This window comes from Oryzias latipes, chromosome 24, assembly GCF_002234675.1.
Source record: "Oryzias latipes chromosome 24, ASM223467v1".
In the NCBI taxonomy this organism is placed as follows: domain Eukaryota; kingdom Metazoa; phylum Chordata; class Actinopteri; order Beloniformes; family Adrianichthyidae; genus Oryzias; species Oryzias latipes.
The window spans coordinates 12,980,115-13,000,357 of record NC_019882.2 but is presented as its reverse complement, the minus strand read 5'-3'; the positions used below and the strand labels follow the sequence as shown (position 1 = coordinate 13,000,357).

The window sequence follows — 20,243 nt, the reverse complement described above, 5'->3', positions numbered from 1 at the left end:
CAATAGAAAAAAACGTATTTAGCTAAGTAGTTTGAGTTAACATGATATTAGAAATGAAAAATTTCAAGGCAAGCCTGAACAAATAAAGTCCAAATATTTATCTAGCAAAGCTTGCATGACAATTTAAAGACCTATTCAATAGAAAATTGTGTTTTTAACAAGTCTTTCTTGTGGATTTTTTTCTGATCATGGAGGACATATATTAAGAAAATTAAGCTTATAATTGCATTTCTTTGTTCAAATCTCTGTGAATAAGCAACAGACCAAAAGCAAAGCAGTTTTGAAAAAGACTCGACTTTATTTCTTGCCCAGTGTATTTTAGCACGAGTGCGCTCTTTTTTAAGACTTCATTTTTTCCAATGATTTTGATAAAGAAACACTGTATAATCTTTAATCCATTGATTCATCTTCCTCTACTCATCCGGTACTGGGACCCGGGGGCAGCAGTCGAAGACGCGTCAAAGACGCCAACATTTCCTTCTCCCTAAGCCTAAATTTTTTTTTAAAATACAGTCAGGACCAAAAATATTTGGACAGAGACACATTCTTTCTAATTTTGTTTCTGTACATTACCACAGTGAGTTTTAAATAAAACAACTCAGATGCCATTGAAGTGCAGACTTTCAGCTTTTATTCCATGGGTTGAACAAAAAGATTGCCTAAAAATGTGAAAAACTAAAGCATTTTTTAACACAATCCCTTCATTTCATGGGCTCGTAAGTAATTGGACAATTGACTTCCATGCTATTGCATGGGCAGGTGTGGGCAATTCCCTTGCTATATCCTTATGAGTGGAGCAGATAAAAGGCCTGGAGTTGATTAGAGGACTCGTGCATGCATTTTGAAGATTTTGCATTGAACAAACATGCAGTCAGGAGCTGTCCATGCAGGTGAAAGGAGCCGTCATTAAGCTGAGAAAACAGGAGAAAAAACATGCAAGAAATTGCTACAGAATTAGGAGTGGCAAAATCCACAGTGTGGTACATTCTGAGAAAGAAAGAAAGCACTGGTGAACTCGGCAACATAAAAAGACCTGGGCGTCCACGGAAGACACTAGTGGGGGATGATTGCAGAATCATTTCCATGGTGAAGAGGAACCCGTTCACAACAGCCTACCAAGTGAACAACACTCCAGTATGAGGTTCCATTTGTGCCAAATATATGAAAATATGTTTTTGTTTTTGCATCCACTGCCTATGTTTTGGGTGCATTGTCTGTCTATTAAACAAGTTCATTGAATATTGGTGCATGTCTATGTACTACTAAGCAATATCTTCTCCGTGCCCATGCTTCTTTGATCATTACTTTGTATTTGCTTAGTGATGTATATGCTTGCTTTATGCTTAATACTTGCTAGTGTCGTTAGCTACGTCGTTTCCCCATGTTGTGTCCTTACAACTTGTCGAATTTCAAATTTTGCCAAAGTTGTCAGAAAAGTCCTTTGTATGGCCGGTTAATTGTTTCCTGTACTACCTCGGAACGGAAAGAAACGTGTTTAAAAAAAATAAAAAAATCCTATTGATATTCCTGCAAATGCACATTGCCAGAAGGTGGGGGGTTCATGCGTACATTGGTACAACAGTTTCGCGTCCCCGAAGCGACTTGCCAATAGTTTTAAGGTATTTAGAGTATGGCTTCAATTAAATCTGCTGATGAAACTTATTTAAAAGTCTTTTGAAAAATAACTGATCTTTTTAAACATGTTACAAATCTGATGGATAAAAGAGGAGCAGAGGCGCCCAAAATAGCATTATACTGGTCCCCAGAGCGCCACGTCATGGTCAAATAACTACATAACAAATTAAAAAGAGATCAAAATCCAGTCAAAGATTTTGGCCCGTCTGTTCCTCGTATATCGAACCGATTTGTGACATGTTTGATAAAGATCAGTTATTTTTTTAAAAGACTTAAATAATAGTTTAATCACCAGATTTAATTGAAGCCATACTCAGAACTTGAAACAATTGGAAAGAGTTGCTTCGCGAACGGGAAAGCGTTGTACGCATGCCCCCCCCCCCCTTTCTGGCAATGTGCGTTTGCGGGAATATCAATCAAATTTATTTAAAAAAACTTTTTAGTCATGGTTAACGCGGCTTTAATGAAAAATTATTTTTCGTTCCGTGGGAGTACAGGAAACAATTTATCGCCCGTACAAAGGACTTTTCTGACGACTTTGGGGCAAAACTTGAAAAACGACAAGATCTAACGACACTACATGGGGAAACGTAACTAATGACACTAGCAACGGTTGCTAAGGACTTTCCTGAAGACATAGTCAGACGACAGGGGGTAACGACAATAACAAAGACAAATGCAAAGTTTAAAAAATAATGAACCAATGTTCAATGAACTTGTTCAGTAGACAGTATAGACAATGGACCAAAGACACAGACAGTGGACACAAAAACATATTTTTACATATACTCCAGGTGGTAGCCGTATCAATACACAAATCTACCAAAAAGAAGACTGCATGAAAGTAGATACAGAGGGTACACTGAAAGATGCAAGCCACTCATAAGCCTCAAGAATAGGAAGGCTAGATTAGACTTTGCTAAAAAGCATCTAAAAAAAGCCAGCACAGTTCTGGAAAAACATTCTTTGGACAGATGAAACCAAAATCAACCTCTACCAAAATGAATATCAAGAGAAAAGTATGGAGAAGGCGTGGAGAAGCTCATGATCCAAAGCACACTGCATCATCAGTAAAACACTGTGGAGGCAGTGTGATGGTCTGGGCGTGCATGGCTGCTAGTGGGACTGGGACACTAGTGTTTATTGATGATGTGACACAGGACAGAAGCAGCCCAATGAATTCTGAGGTGTTTAGAGACAGACTGTCTGCACAGATCCAGGTGAATGCAGCCAAACTGATTGGGCAGCATTTCATAATACAGATGGACAACGACCCAAAACTTACAGCCAAAGCAACTCAGGAGTTTATTGAAGCAGAGAAGTGGAATATTCTTGAATGGCAGTCACATGATCAGTCACATGATCTTGATCTGAAGACTAAACTTCAGACAGAAAGGCCCACAAACAAACAGTCACTGAAAGCTGCTGCAGTAAAGGCCTAGCAGAGCATTCAGAAGGAGAAAACCCAGCATCTGGTGATGTCCATGAGTTTAGGACTTCAGGCTGTCATTGCCATTAAAGGGTTTTCAACCAAATATTAGTAATGACCATTTTGTTTTCAGTTATCTGTTTTCAGTCATCTGTCCAATTACTTACGAGCCGACGAAATGAATGGATTGTCTTTAAAAAACGCTTTAGTTTTTCACATTTTTATGCAATCTTTTTGTTCAACCCATGGAATAAAAGCTGAAAGTCTGCACTTCAATGGCATCTGAGTTGTTTTATTTAAAACTCACTGTGGTAATGTACAGAAACTAAATTTTCCAAATATTTATGGTCTTGACTGTATGTCCTCCATCAGAAATAAAGAAAATTCTGTCGTTCAAACATAAAAAATGTGATTTGAAATAGGAAAACTGGACTTTTCTTTTATACTTTTTAGCTCTGATTTTTTCCCTTTTAAAATAAGCAACACATTCTCTTCGTAAATATATTACAGTAACATGTTTTGCAGCTTTATTCGTTTGTCCAAAAATTTCAAATCCTTTACAGTCCTTCCTCTCCCTTATTTTTGTTGCTTTCCAGGTTACAATCTAGCACACAACACTAGAAGCAAAAGTTCATGAAGCTTCCGGAATGTCTTCCATCCAGGGTATGCCTATGCAAGGGTCGGATGTAACGGCCGTGATCACGAGGGTTCACTTGCATCCTCTTTGTGTGCTTGTGGAGTTCTGGGCCAAATTTAGCCAGCAGAGCAAAGCAGATTATCAGCACATTGCAAGTAACATTCAGTCTCCTGGAGCAGTTTTTAAGGAACTGGAAGGGAATCCTGGTGACCAGTGTTTGGTTAAGATAGACGATACTTGGCACAGATCTCGAATAGTGTCAAGAAATGGCTTTAATTACCAAGTATTCCTTATTGACAAAGGAATAACTTGCAGTGCCACCACCAGCATGCTAGCATGGGGTAAGAAGGAGTACTTTCAGGTGCCTCCTGAAGTTGAATTTTGTGTGCTGGCTAATGTGTTACCCCGGGCACAGGAGAAGAGATGGTCTCCAATGGCGCAAGAGTATTTAAAATCTTTTACCGGGAAATCTGTGGCAGCACATGTGCAGGACATTCTGGTGTCGCACAAAATCTTTTTGCTGCACATCCCCAGTATTTCTACACAAATGTACGAGATGGGGTTTGCAAGGAAACTTTCTCCAGCCATGTTCCTGGACTTTGTTCTGTTGACCCTGAAATCTCCAAGTGGGGGAGAGGCACCTCCAGAGACGATGCAGCTCTTCAGAGAAGCAATCCATGGGCAGCAAAAGCAGGAGCTATTTGTATATCCAGAGCTGTCAGTGGAAAACACGACAGCTGTCACAGTAACAGAGGTCATTAGTCCAAAGAGAATTTTTTGCCAGTTGAAGATCTTCTCAAAGGAACTAAAAAGACTCTCAGAGAAACTCACACAGAGTTGCGAAGGCAGAAGGGTCCGTTGCATCCTGTGTCCTGAAATGATTGGCTGCCCGTATGCTGCAAAAGGAAATGACGGCCAGTGGTATCGCTCTGTTGTACAGCAGCTGTTTCCAACCAATGCTTTGGTGGAAGTTTTGAATGTCGACTATGGAACCAAGCAGTTTGTTCCTGTGGAGAACATCAGAGAGCTGCCTGCAGAGTTCTTCAGGATGCCAGTGTTCACCTACAGCTGCTCGCTCCATGGAATTACGGACAAAGGTTCAGGATGGGAAGTCAGGCAAATCAACTTCCTCAGATCCCTCCTTCTCCACAAGACAGTCTCTGCCCATTTTCAGTATCATGTCATCTCTGAGGGAGTTTACTCTGTAACACTCTATGGAGATCACAACACAAACCTGAACAAGTTGTTTGGTTCCAGGGAAGGCTGTCTGCTTGAGGGGGATAAAACAGTTGCAAGGTATTCCATCCAAAGCATAACATCTACCAAGCAGCATCTGACACCAGAGACAACCAGAGAAAACCATGTAAGAAACGGAGATGAGTGTTTTCTGTTGGATAACCTCCCCCTGAACTCATCACACTTGGCAGTTGTTCATCACGTAATCAGTCCGTCAGAGTTTTGGATCCAAACGGAGACCTACAGAAAAGAGTTGGACAAGCTGTTGGACAACATCTGCCACCTGCACAAAGGTTCAGTAAACACAGATGTGAAGGATCTAATTGTTGGACTCTACTGTGTCGCTAAGGCAAAAGACGACAATTTCTACAGAGTGTCTGTGTGTGAAGTTGGCAACGCAAAAGTCAAAGTATTCTTTGTAGACTATGGAAACACAGAAGTGGTCGACAAGAATGACATCAGAAGCCTCCCTCCAGAGTTCAAAGAGCTGCCAAAGTTAGCACTGAAGTGCACCCTGGCCAGTGTTGGACCGACAGATGGGAGGTGGAATGACAGTGCGACGGAATTCTTCACCAAAGTAGTCATTGACAAGTTGCTTAACATACAAGTAAAAGCAAAAAATGCAGATGGATATGTTGTCCAGCTAACCGATCCCAATGCGCAGAGTGAGCAGGATGTCGGCAGACTGATGTGCAACTTTGGTCACGCTAAATGGCTTGAGGTGATTCAACCATCGGTTGTTATGCCTCCAGCACATGTTAATGGAAATCTCCCAGCATGCCGAGACGATAAAGTCCAGCCTCAGACCAAAGGTGGTTTTGGCATCAAGGAAGCCCCTCTCTTTAAAGCCCGCATGTTTAGCATCGGAAGTGTCCTGGAAGTCACCGTGTCCTACATCGAAAGCCCAAACGACTTTTGGTGTCAGCTGGTGCAGAACATGAAGCACTTGCAATTGCTCATGGGTGACCTGCAGTATCATTACGCAAACAGCGAGTTCCAGCATGATGCTGAAACTTCATGTGTAGCTCAACATCCTAGCAATGGAATGTGGTACAGAGCCCTTGTGGTTCGCAGACACAAAACGCCACACGTGGACGTGCTGTTTGTCGACTACGGACACACGGAGACTGTTTCCATCAGTGCGCTGAGGAAGATCAGCCCGGAATTCCTGACTCTGGATGGCCAAGCTTTCCGATGCAGCCTGTTAAATCTCACAGATCCCACGACTCTAGTCAACAACTGGAAGGAAGAGGCTAAAGCAAAGTTCTTGAACTTTGTCAAAACTGCTGCATCCAACTTTGGGATTCTGAAATGCACAGTGTACGCTGTCATGTACAATAAGCAGAGAACCCTTTATAATGTTGTGGACCTAGAGACCCCCTTCGAGAGTATTTGCAGCATTATGGCCAATCTCGTTTCAAGCCCACCTCCACAGAAACCCAACGGCCAGTCGGCCAGTCTGTGCACGTACTACTACTCCACCCACAACATCAAAGTAGGGACAGAAGAGCAAGTGACTGTGACGTGTGTGGATAGTGTCAACCACTTCTACTGTCATCTGGACAAGAACCAGGATGTGATAAAAGAACTCTCGATGAAGCTGAACAGTCTGTGCAATCAGCTCCTGAAGGTGAAGTTTCCAAAAGTCTTTGCATCTTTGTGCTTTGCTAAGTACACAGATGGGCAGTGGTACAGGGCTCAGATTAAGCAAACAAAGCCAGCTCTACTGGTTCACTTTGTTGATTATGGTGACACGATTGAGGTGGACAAATCCGACTTGATCCCAATTCCTAAAGAAGCCAATGACATACTGTCTGTGCCCATACAAGCAGTGCTCTGTGGCCTCGCAGATGTTCCTCCTGATGTTTCCAGCGAGGCGGACCAGTGGTTTGCTTCTGCCGTGGCTGGCTGCAAATTTAAGGGGTTAGTTGTGGCCAAAGAGCCTGATGGGAAGTTGCTAGTTGAGTTGTACCATGGGAACTCTCAGATCAATTTTGACATAAAGAACATGTTTCTTAATAAAGCTCAGAAGAAACAACAGAGTCATAAAGATTTTCAGCCTCCAGAGGAACAAACTCTGAGGACAGCAAGAGGTTTTTCAGAGCAAGCCGCATCTAAGAGCAGTTTTTCTGTGTGTGCTGGGGTTCTGGGTAGTAATCGTCCAAGTGTGAACCTGAAGTCTTCAGAGAAGAATGAAAATGGCTTTTGTGATAGTATGAAAAAGATGAGACGCGCTCCATCGGAGCTGTACAAACCTCCACATCAAAGGACGTCAAATAATACCAAACCAGACACAGCTTCTAAGAATGCAGAAGTTTCAGGGAATCAAAGATCTGATGATCTTTCTCCTGAAACAAAGTTTGTCCTCTCAGAATGGTCTAGAACAGAATCTCAGCAGGAAGTGGATGGTGGAAAAGTCCCTCAGCTCCCAGAACTTCCTCCCAGCAGAATCACAGCAGGACTGAGGGTGGACGTCTACGTCTCGCACTACAACAGTCCACTCAGCTTCTACGTGCAGCGTATTGATGAAGAGGAGGAACTGTTCTCTCTGGTGGAACAGCTGAACGATCCAGAGTGGACACAGAAGGACAGTCCCATCCAGGATGTGCATGTTGGTGATCTGGTCCTGGCAGAATTTTCTGAAGACTCCTCGTGGTACCGAGCCGTGGTGAAAGAGATCCAGGAGGAGCACACGGCTCTGATCGAGTTTGTTGACTTTGGAAACACGGCCGAAGCTCCAGTTTCCAACATGCGCAGACTCCAGCAGCCTTTCCTCCAGCTTCCTGCCTACAGCACCCACTGCATGCTGGGAGATGCTGAAGGTCTGGGCCTGAGAATGCTGGATCCAGAGGTGGTGTCACTCTTTAGAGAAGAGCTTGGAGTGGGTGGAGAAAAGGTGCTGAGATGCTGCTTCATCAAGCGGGTGGGGTCAGTGTGGGAGGTCAGCCTGGAAGACGGCGGTGTGGCTGTTGGGTGTAAAGTTCCTGACGTGGTCACTGAGGAGCACGAGGAGGAGGAGCCAACCCGAGGAGGACAGAAGAACATCCTTTCAGTTGATGCCCCCGAGTTTGTCTTGGCTTGTTCAGTTAAAAAGAAAAGTTTTTCAGGTGAGACTGCATTACCTTCACTTTTACACTTTAATGTTTTTTAACAACCAAATACATTATTAAAGTAGTGGGATTATTGCTTTTGCTTTAGTTTTTGCTTTCATTCTTCTCCTCCAGAATTATTTATAAAGGAAGATAGAGGCACTTCCAGGGCTCCTATGACTGCTAAAGAAGCAATCCAATTGGTAAACTATGATCCGACAATCATAAACTGAAGTTATTGTTGAGTTAAAGATGAATTTATGTATTCTGAATACATTTGATTTATTGGATGTTTGTGTGTTATTTGCACTTCTCTTAAGTTCTTTCAAAAAGCGAATCCCCAAGCGACATCACAAACACTATTGGATGTTTCAGAAAAGGTAAAAGCCAAAACATAGACCAACATTTTACTCTTAACTTGTGTTTTCAAAATCTTGAAACAAGTAATTTTGAAAAACCTGTTTAAGTCTTTTTTTGCTTTAGAGGTATGAGAATGTTTGACCTTTAACGGATCATTTTGTGTCATTTTTTGTCTCTGGATGTTTGGGATGAAAATGTTTGTGTTCAGATTGAGAGCAGCCAGCGTCCCTGTGTGGAGGGCAGGCCTTCAGCAGATGTCGGCACCGGTATGACACTGTAGAAGCAGACGTTATTCTAACACAAACACTAATTCTAAAAGCATAGAGGACCAACACAAACCTGAATAGAGTCTACGGTCCTTAAGGATCCAGCAGGCATTTTTTGTAAATGTTGCGACACAAAAACCTGAAGTGGAGTCAGCTTTTTATTTTTTAGAAAGTTGTGATAAAAGTTAGGATATTTTTGCATTAGAATTTTTGTATAAAGGCTATTGGAGGATGTACTCCTTAGAAACAGTAGTTTTCCCCCACAGTTTGTTAAATTGCAAATATATTTAATCCCGTAAGAAATGCTTAGCATTAGTAAAAATCCTCATTAAACTGCTTTATATTAACTCAGAAGAACTCAGACCTCTTTTTCCTAAAATGAAGAGAATGTACCATATAACCCAGACCAAGTGGACCACAGAACACATTTCTGAGGTTTTTCTGCTATCCTGATGTCACCTGGCATTGTCATGGGTTTAATCACGTGTGTTTTTTCATGTTTGTTCAAAAGCACAAGAAAACTAAAATAAATCTGTAAAAGCTTCATGTTTAGTAAATATAACACAGAAGAGACTAAAACTATATATTTATATAGAATAGTGAAAAATCAACCAGAGAGAAATAGTTTGCACTCTGAGATTGTATTAGTTTCTCTTGTTTTAACAACCAAAAAAAAGTACAAATATTTTAGTTTACGGTAATTTAAAGTTAAATGTGGCTTTTGGTCACATAGCCTTATTTTAGTTTCTATACATTTTTTTGGCCAATATTTCATCTTGGCTTCCATTTTTCTGTGGAGTGGTTTGAATTTAAAATTAAATTTGTTTCTCACACACACACACACACACACACACACACCTGCATTGTTTGTACTCAACTTTCTGATGACTGTTGTGGGTATGTGATGCTGCAGCGGAGGACGTATCCTTCCCTTTGTCCTGCAGCGGCTGGGATAGGCTCCAGGAAGCCTTATTGCCCTGTGAGGGATTCAGCGGGTTCAGAAGATGGATAGAATGGTTGAACAGACGTTCTCATTAATGATCAACTTTGGTTGTGCGCCAACATGAAAACAGAAGCGTTTAGTTCTACTTTCATAAAAAATATTTGCTGCAAAGTTCTGGTGATGGTCACAGAAATTGGTACGATCGCAATATTGCGAAATCCTAAAGGGACTACTAATTACAATAAGAAGGTTAGAATGACAAAAATGTTGGATATGAACCTTTTAATGTTTATTATATGTTTTTTTGGTCTTCTTTACTTGGAAGTATTTATACAGAACAAGGTGTGAGAGCCTGTTTGGTTCTGAAAGTGTTGTCAGGATTGGATCTGTCCAGGCTGCATCGGTTTCCTGTACTTTCTCCTTGAAGATGATAGAAATGTCTGTAATGATTTAGAAACTTTTGGGATTATGTAGCTAAAGTCAAACGATCTGAAGAAACAATCTAATGCCGTTTGTCCTCTCAGAATGGTCTAGGACAGAATCTCAGCAGGAAGTGGATGGTGGAAAAGTCCCTCAGCTCCCAGAACTTCCTCCCAGCAGAATCACAGCAGGACTGAGGGTGGACGTCTACGTCTCGCACTACAACAGTCCACTCAGCTTCTACGTGCAGCGTATTGATGAAGAGGAGGAACTGTTCTCTCTGGTGGAACAGCTGAACGATCCAGAGTGGACACAGAAGGACAGTCCCATCCAGGATGTGCATGTTGGTGATCTGGTCCTGGCAGAATTTTCTGAAGACTCCTCGTGGTACCGAGCCGTGGTGAAAGAGATCCAGGAGGAGCACACGGCTCTGATCGAGTTTGTTGACTTTGGAAACACGGCCGAAGCTCCAGTTTCCAACATGCGCAGACTCCAGCAGTCCTTCCTCCAGCTTCCTGCCTACAGCACCCACTGCATGCTGGGAGATGCTGAAGGTCTGGGCCTGAGAATGCTGGATCCAGAGGTGGTGTCACTCTTTAGAGAAGAGCTTGGAGTGGGTGGAGAAAAGGTGCTGAGATGCTGCTTCATCAAGCGGGTGGGGTCAGTGTGGGAGGTCAGCCTGGAAGACGGCGGTGTGGCTGTTGGGTGTAAAGTTCCTGACGTGGTCACTGAGGAGCACGAGGAGGAGGAGCCAACCCGAGGAGGACGGAAGAACATCCTTTCAGTTGATGCCCCCGAGTTTGTCTTGGCTTGTTCAGCAGAGACCAAACTTGATTTAGGAGCATTTATGGAGAAGATGAAAACCTCAACCTGCTCTTTAGAAAAGACTTGTTTTTCAGGTAAAGTACACTTTACCTTTATTTTTACACATTCAGATGAAGGATTATGAATAAGCAAATACATTACTGAAAGTTAATTATTGTCCTTTTCTCATTCTTCTCTTCCAGAGCCAATTACAGAGGAAAATTACGGCACTGCATGTGTTCCTCTGTCTGCCAGGAGAGCAATCCAAACGGTAAATTCTATAATTTCTGTTTAGATAACCATTGAAGATACATTTATGTTGTAACATCACAAATACTTTGGAATGTCTCCAAACGTGTAGAAGTTAAAAACATAAAAACAAAAATTTTCCTTTAGCTCTTGTTTAAAAAACTTTTTTCAAAATGAGCCCCAAAATAATTCGCATTTCAGTAAAAGAAAGAAGTTAACGAACAAATCCAAATACAGTGGAGAAAAGGTGAAACCATTGCTGGGGGCAGTAATCGGTGTGGATCAAAACAAATGATTGTTTTGTTTTCTTCTCTGCCTAAACTGCAATACTTTACAGTCATTATGTGAGCAACAAAACCTGAACATTAATAAATCATTTTTGTTTATTATTTAGAACAGATGTTTTTTTTCCTCTTAATTCAGGGAACAGCAGAACCATCCCATCTTCAATGATAGAGATGAAGCTTTAATCAATTTAGTAAAAATAAATGTGAAAAATCCCAGCCAAGGTTTTATTTTTGTTTTAATAAATAATAAATAAATAAAAAAAGATAAAATGCAGGATGCATTTACAGAGAAGATGCTTTTAGTGGAAATAAAAGTGAAGACTTTTCTTCCAAACTGGAACCTGCATGTTGGTTCCTAAAGCATCCTTAGCAACAGCAGTGATGGTTAAAAAAATCATCCATGGTTGTTCAGGAGTTTTCTGCTACACAAAGTTTTTGCTAATTATTATAATTGTAAGCTGGCTGAATAATTTATAACGCATGCTATTTGTCTTTTAGCAAGTGCTTCCTTGTTAGTTCAGGTTCTCATATCATAGTTTTTATCCCAAATTAGTCTAACAAACCCCACTACCCAGAATGTCTTGTCGGGCCAAGAGGCAGAGGATTTTTCAGAGGGTTTCATACGAAGTTTGAAAATATTTTCTGGCAAAATCTTATTTTTTGTTTTGTGTGCATTTATAAAGACGCGCAGAGAGATGGATTCCCGCCTCTTTTATCTTTGGCAAGTGTAAAACAGTTAACTCCTTGACGCCTACATTTAATTCCAGCTTTGAGAAAAGCACATTACTTTTACTTTCAAGTAGATGTTAAATTAAGGTAAGTTTAGAGCCGAAAGAGGTTTCATGCATTTTTGCATCAATAGGCATCCAGAAGTTAAAACAGACTTCTGTTGTTAAACGCTGAAGATGTGAATTGACAATTTGATTGACTTTAATGTCCCACTCCGATCATCTTTTGGTCCATTTTCAAAGCATTCCCAGGTTTCTTTTGTTTATGATGATGCAGTTTTTAGCCCAAATAAAAAAACCTGGGTTGTTTTCCAGGACATAGTTTCTGCAGAGCAGCCGTAGTTCATCACAAATTCATCACTGAGTTGTTGGGTGAAATGTTAGCGCACAGTGCCCCCCCCCCCCCTTCCTTTCTCCGTTTCTGACAGCTCTCTGTTTACACACCCTCCCACTAGCCTGCAGTTCTTCACACCCCCAAGCTAACATTACTGGTGCAACAAAAACGGAGCTATCAGTCGTACAGTTTAGATCCAGATGCAGCTCAGACGAGGAAAACAAAGACGTACGTGGATCTAGTTGTTTAAAAGTTGATACATCAGAAAAGAGCGGAGCAGGGAGCTTATGGCCATAGCGTATTTTCTACGTGACTAATGCGCTCTTTTCACAACAATTTGAATGAAGAAATACTCCAAAATTATATTTTACGATTATTTTTTTTATTTATGGCCTCCATTATAAAAAAAATACAAGAATAATAAAACACCCAAAACACAACTTTTGTTGGAGTGGGTCTTTAACAAAATGTTTCTACGTTTCTAAGTAATACTAAAAAACTGTAAAAAACTGTTTTCTAGTATCTTTTTAGCTCGATGCACAATTCTCGGTGAGAAATGTTCAAACGGTTAACAGATCGTTTTTTGGTCTTCTTAAATTGATCTTGTTTTCTTTGGATGTTTGCGATAAAAATGATTTTTGTGTTGTTCAGACTGAGAGCAGCCAGCGTTCCTGTGTGGAGGACGAGCCTACAGCAGATGTGGGCACAGGTATGACACTCTGGAAACCTGCAGCAAGAGTCCAACAATACAAACACAAGAAGAACTAGACTGGACTCTAAGGTCTTGTCAACCCAAGTTTTTGATTGGTGCATCAAAACAGATGTGAGAAAATAATGCATTTAGTAAGGCAGGCAGTCATGAATGTTAATAAAACAACAACCTTTAGTCTTTATTACAGCTGTTTCTTTTGGTCTTTAAAGAAAATAGATTGTTAAAACTAAAAATTAAATCTAATCTCAAATAAAATCAAGCTTTATTTATAAAAGATGATGTCAGCAGACTTTGGGGAATTGAACTGTTAAGGCTGCATCGGTGTCCTGTATTCTATCCTTAACGATAGTAGTGAAGTTCATATAATTTGGGATTATGTAGCTAAAGTCAAACGATCTGAAGAAACAATCTAATGCCATTTGTCCTCTCAGAATGGTCTAGAACAGAATCTCAGCAGGAAGTGGATGCTGGAAAAGTCCCTCAGCTCCCAGAACTTCCTCCCAGCACAATCACAGCAGGACTGAGGGTGGACGTCTACGTCTCGCACTACAACAGTCCACTCAGCTTCTACGTGCAGCGTGTTGATGAAGAGGAGGAACTGTTCTCTCTGGTGGAACAGCTGAACGATCCAGAGTGGACACAGAAGGACAGTCCCATCCAGGATGTGCATGTTGGTGATCTGGTCCTGGCAGAATTTTCTGAAGATTCCTCGTGGTACCGAGCCGTGGTGAAAGAGATCCAGGAGGAGCACACGGCTCTGATCGAGTTTGTTGACTTTGGAAACACGGCCGAAGCTCCAGTTTCCAACATGCGCAGACTCCAGCAGTCCTTCCTCCAGCTTCCTGCCTACAGCACCCACTGCATGTTGGGAGATGCTGAAGGTCTGGGCCTGAGAATGCTGGATCCAGAGGTGGTGTCACTCTTTAGAGAAGAGCTTGGAGTGGGTGGAGAAAAGGTGCTGAGATGCTGCTTCATCAAGCGGGTGGGGTCAGTGTGGGAGGTCAGCCTGGAAGACGGCGGTGTGGCTGTTGGGTGTAAAGTTCCTGACGTGGTCACTGAGGAGCACGAGGAGGAGGAGGAGCCAACCAATATCCCCGCCGTCACGCAAGAGGCAGAAATATCAGAGAAATCTCCCGTCAGTGTCTGCTCTCCTCACAAGGAACAAGAATGCACTGAAGAGCAGCAGCTGGAGGAATTCATTCCAACCATGAAGGAGAAGAGTTTGTCAGGTGACAGTGGTGTGGAAGAGAAGACAAGTGGAGGGAAGAGTCCTCCACCTGTTGATGCTCCTGAGAGTGAATGCTTTGACTCTTCACCATACGTCGTAAATGATCCTGAAACCAAAGTGTGTGACATAGAAGAGAAGGAAACGTCAACCTGCTACTTGGAGAGTGAAAATTTCACTGGTGAGAAATGCATCTTTAGTTTTTCTGTTCCATATTTCAGAATACCGACTTATCAAAAATCTGCTTGTATGTCAAACATTTAGTTTTATGTTTTGAAATCACTTTAATACAGATAATTTTCTGGTGTTAGTTGTCTTTTTTTCCTGCTCTTCCACAGAGCCAATTCAAGAGAAAAATGAAGAAGATGAAAGGATCACATCAGTTCCTTCTTTGACGGCCTCCAGAGCTGTGCACATGGTACAGTTGCACTTCAATTTTGACTAAAATGAGGCTTTTGCTTTTACATGAATGTAGACAAGTGGCTTTGTGTTTATTTAGATTCCTCGAAAAGCTGATCTGGAGACTTCAGATCCAGTTTTAGACGTTCCAAAACAGGTACAACAAAGAAAAACCGACATTTTATGCTTATTTCTGTGCTTGATTTTTCTTTTTTCTTTGTTTTTGTACTCAAGTTGTCATTTGATAGTGGTGTGGAAGAGAAACCTGTCCAAACTGAAGAGACGAGTTCTCCACCTGTTGATGCTCCTGAGAGCGAAAGCCTTGATTTGTCACAGGAGAAGATTGGAGACGACATTGATGAACCTGAAACCAGAATAGAGGAGAAGGAAGCTTCACCCTGCAGCTCAGAAATAAAAAGTTTTTCTGGTGAGAAATGAATGGATGTCATTAAATAAAAGTTTGTCTTCCAGCGTTCTCAGGCCTTCAAACCCCAGTCGTTGACCAATCCTGCTTCCCCCTTTCCAGCAGAGTTTACTAGAAATTGAGCAAAGTGAAACAACAGTAGTGATGTCTGTGATCATTTCTTCCTGACTTTTTCCTGTAGAGCCAGGTGAGGAGAAACATGAACAGGAAGCCTCTGAATGGAGATCCTTTGGGAAAACCTCTACAGCAGTTCAAATGGTAAACAAATGCTTTTATTGTGGAAAAATTCTGAAAGAATCCAGAAATTCTTACCAATTGTTCTCTGCATAGGTTCCTCAAGACTTTGTTATTGAAGAGATTAAGGATCCAAATGTCCCAGAACAGGCACATGTTCTTCCTGGCTTCTCTTTAAAGTTTCTCTTTTTCATTTCTTTCAAAAAATACTTTGAAAAAGAGTTGTAAGTGCTGTTTTTCTGTTTTTGTGATGTTCAGGATGATGAGAGCAGGGGGGCGTCCACCTGCGTGGAGGAGAGCTGTCCTGCAGACTTCTGCACAGGTATGACACTGAGGAAGCATGAGGAACATCTGATGCATTCTGGGATAGAGGGGAGGAGCTTTTTCATGGCATTTTCTTATTAGTTTTATCCTAAAGATAAAGAAACTGGATGCCAAGTGTAAGATAAAGGAATAATAAGAAGAGAAGATTCAATGTTTAAAAGTTTATTTTATGGGAAATTTGTTTTTTTTTAATTCCCCAAATAGCAGATTTAAAAGATGAGAGTCCTGATGGAGAAACTCTGAGTCAAGGTTCAGATGATCATCTGAGTGCAGCAGCAGAGGAAGAAACATCTGCTGTCACGGTGAGTTTCAAATGAAAGGTTAGTCTGAGGTTCTGTCCAAATTCCTTTCTTACTCACTACATAGTGCACTATATATAGCGCGTTCGCCATTTTGAAGTGCCCTAGGAATTTCCCAGAAGTCTCTGAGATAAACCAGTGTGCATCGATGCTCACTAGATTGGCGAATATAGACCACAATGTATTGGATCGGAACAATTTTTGCCAAAATAAAAATATTTCAATGTATTTTTTAAATAAACCATCATCGTTTTCATCTTAAAAGACAGTGGACTCATAAATAATCTTTGCAAAACGCTCATCAATGAGATTTTAACTTTGTGAAATCAATGAAATCATAACAGCCACTACATTGTGCCGCATTATATAGTTTTTTAGTGTTTAGGGTGGGAAGTCAGACATGGCCGGGAATCTTTTCTTTAGGAGGTGGATTCTTAAATTTAAACATGTTCGTGCAGCATATATACATGCTAACAGGCAACATGTTTGATCATTTTTTATTATGATTATAATTATGTTAATGTAAAATTTTAATTTTAGTTTTCGAGTTTCTTCTTTGAAACACTGTATTTCTTAGGGTAAGAAATGTACTTTATGAATAAAGTTTTAGGTGATTTGAATGTTTGATGAAAACCAATCTGTTACCAGATACATTCTTCTTCATTAAACACTTCTACACAGCTCTGCTTTACCATAGACTCTTATTTTGAAACCAGTATATCTGATATGAAGGTTTGTCTGCACATGTGTGTTGCTGCATCAGCTGATGTTAAATATATAAAGTTATTGTTTTTCTTTCTAAAGTTTCCTTGTGAAGCTGTTGGACCAGAGGTCAAAGGTGGAGGAGACTACATTCATGTAAACCTGCTGTTTTATATTCTTTGTTTGCTGAATGTTTTGAATTGATTGATTTTTAGTTAATTTAAAAATAGTGTTTTTACAATTTTTCTTTTTTTAAATTATGCTTAACTTTAGGACAAGCTAGAGAAAAAAGGTAAGTCCCTTTTCCGAAATATTCAGAATTTATAATCCAAATTGAAGTTTCGATTTGTTTGGGATTTTTCTGGGCTTTTCTCAAACCGCTTTAAACTGCGTTCTTCTCATGAGCATCGTTATCATTGCAAAGTGTGACTTTGTCCTCAGAGAGTTCTGGAAGCTCTGAGGAATCAGAAGAAGTTCATCAGGACGATGCGTCGAGTCTGTCTGTTGAGGTGAATCATTCATGAATCATTTTGACCTCAAATGAAGAAGCTTCAGAACGCTAATGGAAGGTTTTGTGTTTCAGGACGTCTTCACTGGTCAGGAGAAGTCCATCAGTGGAGACGAATGTTCTGGTTTGTCAAAATCCTTCTTTTTAAAATTATTTTACATGAAAATTTTCCTTTTGGCTCTTCATTTGAAAAAGCCTGATTAAAAGGCAGATTGTTACTACATTTTAATTTACAATATATTTATATTTATTGGCAATGGAAAACAAGAGGATACATCCTCAACACTAATAAACAACTATGGTCTTGGACACACAAACGAGTCATTAAGAGCAGGGGGCTGTAAGCCCACCGAGCAGATTCTCAGTCAATATTTTCATGGATTGGTCTGCAGATTGAAGTGGGCGGTAAAGTTTATCGTTATCCTCTGTAAAAGATTTATTGCTGTTTTGATCTTTATTTGTACTCTAAGGTTCCTGAAGGAACCATTCAAATTAGCGCTGGGTATCACCAATAAATTCCAGAGTCGATTCGATTCATCAAAGCCTGGATCGACTCGATTTTCTCCATTCTTTAAATCTCCTTGCTTCAATTCAATTTTGAATTTACAGGCTTTACACATTTAGACATTTTTGTATAGTAATCCATTAATAATCTATATATCTTTTGTTTTGAAGAATTATTCTGATACTGTTCACATACTGTAAAAACTATTAGCAAAATAATAAACCAATGAGATTGTTAACACCATACAGTGATACCTGTTTTTTTAAAAGGAGAAGCTCCCACAAAAATATACAGCTCACCATGTTCTGCCTCTCTTGGAGGGCGTTTTAGTTTGGCCACTAGGTGGAGCTGGTACATCACACTTTATTCCAACTTTATTCCAGAATTTTTGAGCAAAAAACTGTTTTAGACTACAAATGCTTTCTTTTTTCCTTTTTATGTCAAAGGTTCTTCTTTTGTGTCCTCGTTGTTTTTTCTGCAAATAGAAACTTCCCAAAAATGCTTGAATCCAAGAGTTTTCCAAAGTAAAACTTCCTTCAGAAACTGATTATAAATGAAACTGAAAAAATATAGATCCTGTGTTTCCTTTTTTCCTCTGCGGCCCGGTACCAACAGTCCCATGGACCAGTACCGGTCTGTGGCCTGATAAAGAACCCTTTGAGTTAGAAAAAAAGCCTAGAAATCAGATACTCTGATGCTGTGATTTAACAACAAAAGAGGGGGTTTGTTACCTCAGTTCTGGGGTTCACTCAGACTTTAACAATGAAAAAACATCTGTGTTTTCTGTTGGTGTCGTAGTGAATTTAAAAAACATGTTTTTTTCACAATCCACCATCTTAAAGGGTTTGTTGCTGATCATCATGGTTCATCTAAAGACTTTTAGTGATACTAAATGATCTATGTTGATGACTTCAGCTCCTTTAGCTCCTAACATTGGATATAAAAACAAACTAAAAATGAATATAAAAAGAAAACTGTCTATTCGAAATGGAAGATTTTAGTAGAAATGTAACAATTTATCCTCCCCAAGATTGGGTTCAGTTCTTGATTGGGGGGGGGGGGGGGGGTCACAGGTTGGTTTTGGTTCAACATGATTATTGTATTAGAAAATAAAAACAAAGAATTCAGGGCAAAAATCCTCTTTTGGATGTGCTAACATGTGAGGAACTATGAAGAAAACATCTTCCTTTGGCTTACAGTGAGCCTGGTGTAACCTAATAAAATAATGTTAAATTTAGCACGATATGTGTTTTACACTTTCAGTGTAAACGTATGCAACCGCATGCTTTAGTGATGCAACAATTGCCTTTTTTTCCAGGTGTCCAGCTGTCCCTCACATGTATGTGCATGGAGGACATCACAGCTGAGGTTCTTCCTGCTGAGAAGCTTACAGAGAAGTAGCTGATTTCTGTTCATTTATGGTAGAAATGGCATCTGAGGCCTGTTGAAGTGTTCCGCTCCTAATGAGTTCTGATGTTCTGATCCGTTTGCTTTGTCCATCCCATCTTTAGTTCAAGTCTAAGCTTAAACTTCATTATTTACTCTTTAAAGCTGTCAGTGTTCCTCCTTCCAGTCGGGTATTTTTCTCATAAAGCAAAAAATGGGTTGTGAATTTCTGAATATATGATTTCTTTGTTTTTGTGGATCTGTTTCTGTTCCCTATTCATATGATATATGACGTCTTTGCTGAGAAGAGATGAGCCAATGTTGTTTTGTTCACTAGCATCTTAAATATAATAAATTGTTATTTTTGTTGGAAAGACAATTATCTTTTCATTTCTCATCACTGCAGCACTGATGGAAGCATCGTGCTTTTTAAAGATGTTGCGGAAAAAAGAATGAAGCTTTAAAAACATACAAACTAGGTTTATTGGATTCAAGTACAAATGTGTAAAAGTGTTAAAGGAACTCGCACCTGGAGAGGAAATGATGTCATTACAAGAGGCAGCACACTTCCTCAGTGGTAAATGTTTTTTTTCTTTGCTTCTCCACAGCTCGGATTATTGCTTTAGCGGAACGGCTCTGTCAGATTTTCTTCTGATCGACTTAAAATGTACGCTAATGAAAAAGTTATTTCGGAATTCCTTCACTACTGGTGCACTATAAAGGGCATTCGCCATTCTCCCGGGGTGGCCCAATATCCATTGTACAGAAGTGTCACAAAAAAACTACCATAGTGTCCATCAAAGCTCACTAGATTGGTGAAAATAGAGAACAATGCAAAGACCAATTTGTCATTTGAAAAAAACAAAACATGTATTTACATTTATTTTTGATAAACCATCCAAGTTGTCATCAGAACACATTGGAATCAAAAAATAGTCTTTGTAAAATCAAATCCATTAGGCTTTTCATTTTGTCCGATAGCATAAAGAGGTAGAACCATAGAGAAAGCATAACAACTGTTGATCTGTCTTTAATACCATGAGAGGAAGTTATATTTTCCTCTTAAAGACCCACTCAAATGAAAATTGTATCTTTGGTGTTTTTAACA

At 40.1% G+C, this 20,243-nt stretch overlaps 1 gene across 1 annotated transcript; it reads left to right on the top strand.

Moving 5' to 3' along the window:
• Window positions 1–13,684: 13,684 nt before the first annotated feature.
• Window positions 13,685–19,514, top strand: amh (anti-Mullerian hormone; the record flags this gene model as incomplete). The annotated part of the gene is given in 13 exon segments (NM_001104728.1): window positions 13,685–14,535; window positions 14,693–14,772; window positions 14,854–14,910; window positions 14,988–15,180; window positions 15,359–15,435; window positions 15,508–15,561; window positions 15,670–15,733; window positions 15,940–16,037; window positions 16,839–16,892; window positions 17,010–17,028; window positions 17,178–17,245; window positions 17,320–17,368; window positions 19,068–19,514. The product of NM_001104728.1 is annotated as an anti-Mullerian hormone (mRNA).
• Window positions 19,515–20,243: the final 729 nt, after the last annotated feature.